Source organism: Sebastes umbrosus, chromosome 5 (assembly GCF_015220745.1).
Source record: "Sebastes umbrosus isolate fSebUmb1 chromosome 5, fSebUmb1.pri, whole genome shotgun sequence".
Taxonomy (NCBI): domain Eukaryota; kingdom Metazoa; phylum Chordata; class Actinopteri; order Perciformes; family Sebastidae; genus Sebastes; species Sebastes umbrosus.
The window spans coordinates 34,035,874-34,042,912 of record NC_051273.1 but is presented as its reverse complement, the minus strand read 5'-3'; the positions used below and the strand labels follow the sequence as shown (position 1 = coordinate 34,042,912).

Here is a 7,039-nt window from a genome sequence, read left to right as displayed (position 1 = left end):
ATCCTGCTCAAGCAGAGTTACAGCAGAATTTTGTTAAACGATAACACAGTAGGATTAGATCAACACGATACAATACCAGTGAATCTTGATAAACAATAACATTGAAATATCAGCCAGCCTTAGTTGTACATAATTTATAATGCAAACATCAATTTACTGCCCCCTCCATTTATATCCAGTTTGTGCACTTACACACCTGAACACTGCTGAAGAGAACTCTTTAACGCTTCTTCCACATTGGGAACGTCAGAAGCGCGTGGCGGCTGCGTGGCTGCTGCATGGCTACTGCATGGCTACTGCGTGGCTGCTGCGTTGGGTGTTCACACCAGCTGCGTTTCAGCTGCGTTTCTGCTGCGTTTTATTTATTTTAGACAGAGAAAGGTTAACAAACGTGTTGTAATTTGTAAATAATAGTAATAATCCACAATTAAAACCCCGTAATTTATTCATTCATGGAGCTCCCCAAGTCACTGCATGTTCTACAACACTGTCAGGCACATATTTCAGAATAAAAGCCTAGTGTTAACAAATGAATGAATTCTGTCCATAGAAAAAAAACGCTTGAGGGCTTTTATTTTGAAATGAAAGCAGGAAGTGTTGATTTAAAAATAAGTCTTTACTTTTTCTCATCTCCGTAACATATTCTACAGATGTCTAGACAATGAAATTGTAGTAATGTTGCTGGAATGATGTCAATATACAGTCAATAGATCACTTTCACTGCACGTGCGTCAAAAATAGGCGAGACCTCGAATCTCTAGAAGAGACGCAGCTGACGCGTGCAGTGTGGCTGGGACCATTTTTTTTTTATTTGACTTCACTGTATATAATGACCTGAGGTGACCTCTGGGATAATCGAAGCATCATGAAACTTCACAGCCACAAACTAGAGACCTAGAGCATTCAGAGGATGGATGGCTTTCCTAGTTAGCTAGATTGACAATAAAGGGGTTTCTGAGCAGTTTACACACCAGAAGGGCTCGCCAACCAATCGCTGAAAAATGCAATTCTTGCAGAATTGTCATCACTTCATCATTTTATCCTATACATTTGTGTGAAACTGTCATAATTAGCGTATGAATTCTTGGATAGAAATATGTTTTGTGGGGTCACAGTGTGACCTTGACTTTTGACTACCAAAATCTAATCAGTTCCTTTGAGTCCAAGTGGATGTTTGTGCTAAAATTGAAGAAATTCCCTCCGGGGGTTCCTGAGATATTGCGTTAACGAGAATGGAACGTACCGATTACATAATGCCTCCAGCCACAGCTATTACCGGCGTGGTGGCATAAAACTCATATAAGATCCTTCCAACAAGACAAATTCTTTTCAGGGGTTCATGAAATGATCCAAAATTGACATTTCATTATTATTTGGGTTTCGTCCTAATGTCGTTTCCTAGCTATTGCCCTGAATGTTTGCCCACAAACAATGATACTTGGTGACTTTGATGTGAAGAAGAAAGAAAGTTTGACTTTAATGGTGTTTCGTTTGTCTGTCAGGCACCATTTCAGAGGGCATAATTGCAAATAAGAGAAGCCAAATGGTTATGAGGAACTAGTTTAAATCAAGTTTTTTGTTTGTTGTTTTTATTATTCTATATTACAAATTTGTGGATTATGTGAGTTTTATATGTTGTATATTGTGTCTGTAATTCTGAGATTATTGCATTAATACAAAAAAAAGTATTGGAATCTTTTCATAAAGAAAATTGGGCAACAGTTTCAGAGTGATGGCAAGATCTGAATCATACAATCCAGCTTTGTTTTTGGTTACTCTTGGAAACTGTCTTCAGCATTGTCTTGAGTCTTTAAAGTCTCCTTTACTATCAGTTAAATCACCCCATTTTTTTTTTTTATAGCTGCAGTTTTTTTTTCATATTGAACAAATGAGCTACTGTGCCTTTTTATTTTCCAGTGGAGCAGTATGCTATGGCCACTTTGCTATGAACTTGCTACAAGTCAGCTTTTCAAATCTATTTGGCAACTCTAATTGCAGGGGGCCGGTGCACTGGGGAGTAGTCCGTCATGGACCTATCATGGGTATTCTTGGCCAAAAAAAGATGGTGGAAGAAGGAAAGTGAACTGGTAAAAGAAAAAAATAAATAATCAGAGGGCCAGAAAGGTGAAAAGATGAAGACAGACAGAAAGAAAGAAAGTGAGCAATATTGTACAGAGCAGAGCTGATTCTCACCTAGAGCCACTGTGCCCATTAGGAAAGGTTTCCCCGTCTGACTGAAGTCACTGCTGCTCTGAAGACCGACCTCTGACCCCACTGCAAATGTCACAGCCACCTGGGACACACACACACACACGTACATGTTTATAGACAATATCAGGACTTTTGAAAAAAACGTGACAAATGGGGACATGCCTTTCCCAAGGTCCTAGAGACCTGGGAATCAAAGTAAGCCATGCTTCTACGAATACATCCATCTGTTGAGATTTTGTATAAGGCTATATAATTTGGTCAGACCTGATTTTAATGCTACTTGTGAGGACATTGTCAGGTTTATCTGACTTATGAGGCCCATAGCAACACACACTGATATACACATACACACACGAAAAGGTGATTTGACGATCAGTCGATGATGGGTAAGACTTGACCAATCAGATTTGACTATGTAAATCTTAGTCTGGGACACCCTAATAATAAATTTTATTCAAAGAGCATTTTTCTAGATATGTTAGGAAGTCTCTCAAAGGTTAGGAAAAGGAGGACTGTGTCAAAGCACTGAGTTTTAACTGTGAGCTACACAATTCTATACTGTATTTAACATTGTGTGATTATTTTCTTTGATATTGATTTAATTAGTTTAGTGGTAGTTTAATTATCCGTTCAATCCCTTCATCACCATTATGTGGAGATGAGGGGATTGTTTTTGTCTGATTGACCTAATATTATATGGTAATGTGACAGCCTTTGCACAGTATATTGGCTTTGTATACACATTCGTATATATCTTGGTCAAGGAATAATGTAACTGATTACTTAATCAGAAAGTGACTTCTACTGTAGTAGACTACTGCTACAGTTCTCAAAGGATTCTTAAAGGATAGGTTCGCATTTTGTCCAAGTCTGTCTCATACTCAACAATACTCACGAGCCTTATATACATTGAAATGTTTTTTTTTTTGGTAAATGTAATTATTCCTCTTGTCCATATTGGCTATGAAGTCATTCATATGTAAGAGATTCTGAAGACATTCTCTCAATGTACATATACGTTTTATTAGATGGACTTGAAAATAAAAATGGAACACGTCCTTTAATTTTTTTTATTTTACAGTAATATCATGTAAGTAGTGTCAGAAAGAGGGTGTCAAGCAAAGTGTTGACCAGGAGTTGATTAACAACAGATGTAGCAACTAGCTGTACAATTCTTTAAGACAGTGTAACCTTGTGGAATGTGATGGTGTTAAATGTACTCTGGCAGTAAAAGCCTAAAGACTTCCTTTAAGAGCTCCTGCTGAGCTGCTGACACTCCCCGATGTTGGCAAGCACTGACCTGGAAAACCCAAAACCGCTACACCCACACACACACACACACACACACACACACACACACACACAGTGGGAGCTCAATGAGCACCCACCACAGCTTCTGTATGAGGTGACCAGCGCACAATACCACTTCCATCCATTTTGCCAGCATGACCTTGCACAGAAACATGGCAGTCTCAGCGATATGACATCCATCAAAAATGGCCAAAAGATGAACACTGTTAGAGAGTGAATAAAGACAAAGCTGAAAAGCCTATAAAGTGTGAAGCGTGAAGGTAAGAGAAGACTGTTGAAAGATTTCCATTTAGTTTTTCTTTAGAAGACAGAGTAAAACACTCCATGATAAATCACATAATACAATATTTGTATTTCTTATTATTACACGGCTGCGTCGAATATTCTATTCTGATTGGTCAATCACGGCGGTCTGTAATTTCTGTATAACAGACCATTTCTATGTATAATAGACCGTTGCTATGTATAACAGACCTTTGCTTTGGGCACAGCTCTGATGTCGGACTCTGGCGGACCGTTTTTGTGGCAAAATATGAATTTCTTAAGTAAGTAGCCGTGTAAATAAAAACATTATTATATATATTTTGTAATTTCCCTTAACATTCTTTAGGGAAAGTAATATTTTACGAGGACATGGACATCTGTAGTAAGCTGGTAAACTGGTAAGCTTATAAGACTAAAATACCAAGCAATGACATAACTCACATTTAGGTTTGTATTTCAATATTGGAACCACTGGCCACAGTTTCAAAGTGAGTGCACTGATACCGCCACACAAGGCACTAAGGCACCCCTTAGCGCCGGTATGAGACGCACCGGGCTTTCCATTACCTACAATGTAAACCCTTCCTCGGCAACAGTAAACACTCAGGGAAAACGCTGCATTTTCACTGTACAGATGCAATGATTTTAAGCCCAACCAAGTTGTTTTTTTCCGAAACCTAATTAAGTGGTTTTGTTGCCTTAACCTAACCAAGTGTTTTAGTTTAATTTTACAACATTAAGCATGTGTTTACTGCCACGGAAAAGTGATGCCAAGGGGAGTTGGGATAAGAACATGATGGATATAGATCTATTAATAGCATCTGGAAACGTATGGAATCAGTTTTCTAATCTGCAGCAGAGCTACCAAACAATGTGAACATTTTTTCTCACTGAAAATAATTAATTTTATTATTGGGGATGACAATCTAAAAACTACGATAATAATAAAATTAAATAGAATAATGGTTACCGTGACAATGAGCAGGATTCAGCCGGGTAAGCAGCGAAGTGATTGTGTGGGCTAGTAGAATTAGAAAAAAATCTATTATTATACAGCACATTATGAATCTGCAGGCAGCCTATTTGTGGATGTGCATGTGCTTCTGCTTTTATAGCATGATATGAAATGCATGACATGTGTGAGTGTATACTGTATATGTGGTTGTGGCTATTTTCACACTTTCATAATATATGGTTCTGCAACGGCCCATGCATTTGGTATAAAAGACAAAGCATCCAGGTAGACACAAAATTCCTGAGAACAGTAGGCATATGCTATAAACCTGCTCCTTCTCTTACGCTTTGTCCACACTGGGAACGTCAGGAGCGTGTGGCGGCTGCGTGGCGTGGCGGCTGCCGTGGCGTGGCGGCTGCCGTGGCGTGGCGGCTGCCGTGGCGTGGCGGCTGCCGTGGCAAGGCGGCTGCCGTGGCAAGGCGGCTGCCGTGGCGAGACGGCTGCGTAATTCACAAGTCAGGTGTTCAGACCAGCTGCATTTCTGCTGCTGCAACTGCTGCTGCCAGCGCTTTCTCTCTACAAAGAGTTTGCCTTTCATTTCTTTTCATTATAAATATAATTTATATTTATTTTAGACAGAGAAAGGTTAAGAAACGTGTGATAATTTGTAAATAATAGTAATAATCCACAATTAAAACCCCGTACTATATTCATTCATGGAGCTCTCCAAGCCACTGCATGTTCTACAACATTGTCCTGCACATATTTCAGAATAAAAGCCTCGTGTTAACAAATGAAGGAATTCTGTCCACAGAAAAACGCTTGAAGGCTTTTATTTTTAAATGAAAGCAGGAAGTGTTGATTTAAAAACTTTTTTTCATCTCTGTAAGATTTTCTACATATAGAGACATTGAAAGTGTAGTGATGTTGCTGATATGATGTCAATATACAGTCTATAGATCACCTTCACTGTCTGTTGCTGCTGTGAACCGCGCGGCTCGCGTCAAAAATAGGCGAGACCTAGGAAGAGACGCAGCTGACAGGCAGCCGAGCCGCGCGTGACACGCTGTGTCGCTGCTCTAACCTGTTAACACGGACACCAACACTCTATCCATGTAATTCTATCGATCCTGCAGATGCAACAATAACAAAAGATGAATATTTCTGTATTGGTATTGGTAGCTGTATATGACTGTTTTTCCTTTACCAAATTCACCAAGACACCTGTTGAAGCATCTGACCAAACAGATGAAACCACATATTTTGTGTGCCCTCTCTTTGTATGTCCTCTTCCAATGAATATATCGAATATCTTTAGAATTTTCTTTTGGAATCCATTAAGCCTTTACAGGTGTGTAAAGATATATATATTAAGATAATATTAAGAGTCAATAATCTGGCCCCTGTGTTGAAATACATTTTCATTAATGCTTTAAACCTTGGAGAGCTCTGAGGGGTTTGTTTCCAAGACACCGACTATCCTCCAGCACTGCAGTGGGACTGAGAGGAGAGTTTTTGTGCAGAGGCCTGCAGTAACCTATTGATTGCTGCCCCTGGGGAGGGGGAATAAGGTGGTTTATCCAAAGAAGGCTGCCCAGGGTTTTTTCACTCCAGTAACCCTGCCTTCTCACTCCCACAACGCATCGCAGCATCTCCCCTGGAGCTGAGCAGGCCGATAATGAAGCAACCAGGCGCGCAAATGAAGCGCTCCAACCGACCCACAGGGTTTGAATATTATTTGCGTTAAGTATTTACTGGGGCGTGACAAAATAAATTAGTCCTGTTAACTGATAAAGGTAATTATAGGCTTGAGAGAGTGAAAGCGGTGGTGTGAGGTGTGAGGTGGGGGGGGGAGACAACGATCACTTGAAGAGACGGCTAACTGTGCTGCATTGATTCTTGCTTCAGTGACTTGAGAGTGCTGTAGGAGTTAGTCGGCAACACCAGTGTGATAAGGCACTGTTCGGTTTGAACAACTGAACAAGTTTAAACATAATGCCATTTTACCCTGATGACTTTTCTGAAAATGGCTTATATTGGGATCATCTTCATGATAAAGAAAACCCAAAGCTTTCCGATGGGAGGAGATGGGTCATGACAGCAGTAATTCATACAAGAACAAGAAGCCAGTTGTCAGGAAAAACCTTAAAGGTCCCATATTATGCTCATTATCATTATTATTACTCGTATTTTGTGTTTCTACTAGAACATGTTCACATGCTGTAATGTTCAAAAAACCCTTTAATTTCCTCATACTGTCGGCCTCAATATGCCTGTATTTACCCTCTGTCTGAAACG

The 7,039-nt window shown here is 39.7% G+C and overlaps 1 long non-coding RNA gene across 1 annotated transcript; it reads left to right on the top strand.

The window, feature by feature from the left end:
- Nucleotides 1–590: 590 nt before the first annotated feature.
- On the top strand, nucleotides 591–5,734 carry LOC119488922. Its single transcript, XR_005207056.1, has 3 exons — nucleotides 591–652; nucleotides 3,363–3,364; nucleotides 5,647–5,734. It is a non-coding gene; the product is annotated as an uncharacterized LOC119488922 (long non-coding RNA).
- Nucleotides 5,735–7,039: the final 1,305 nt, after the last annotated feature.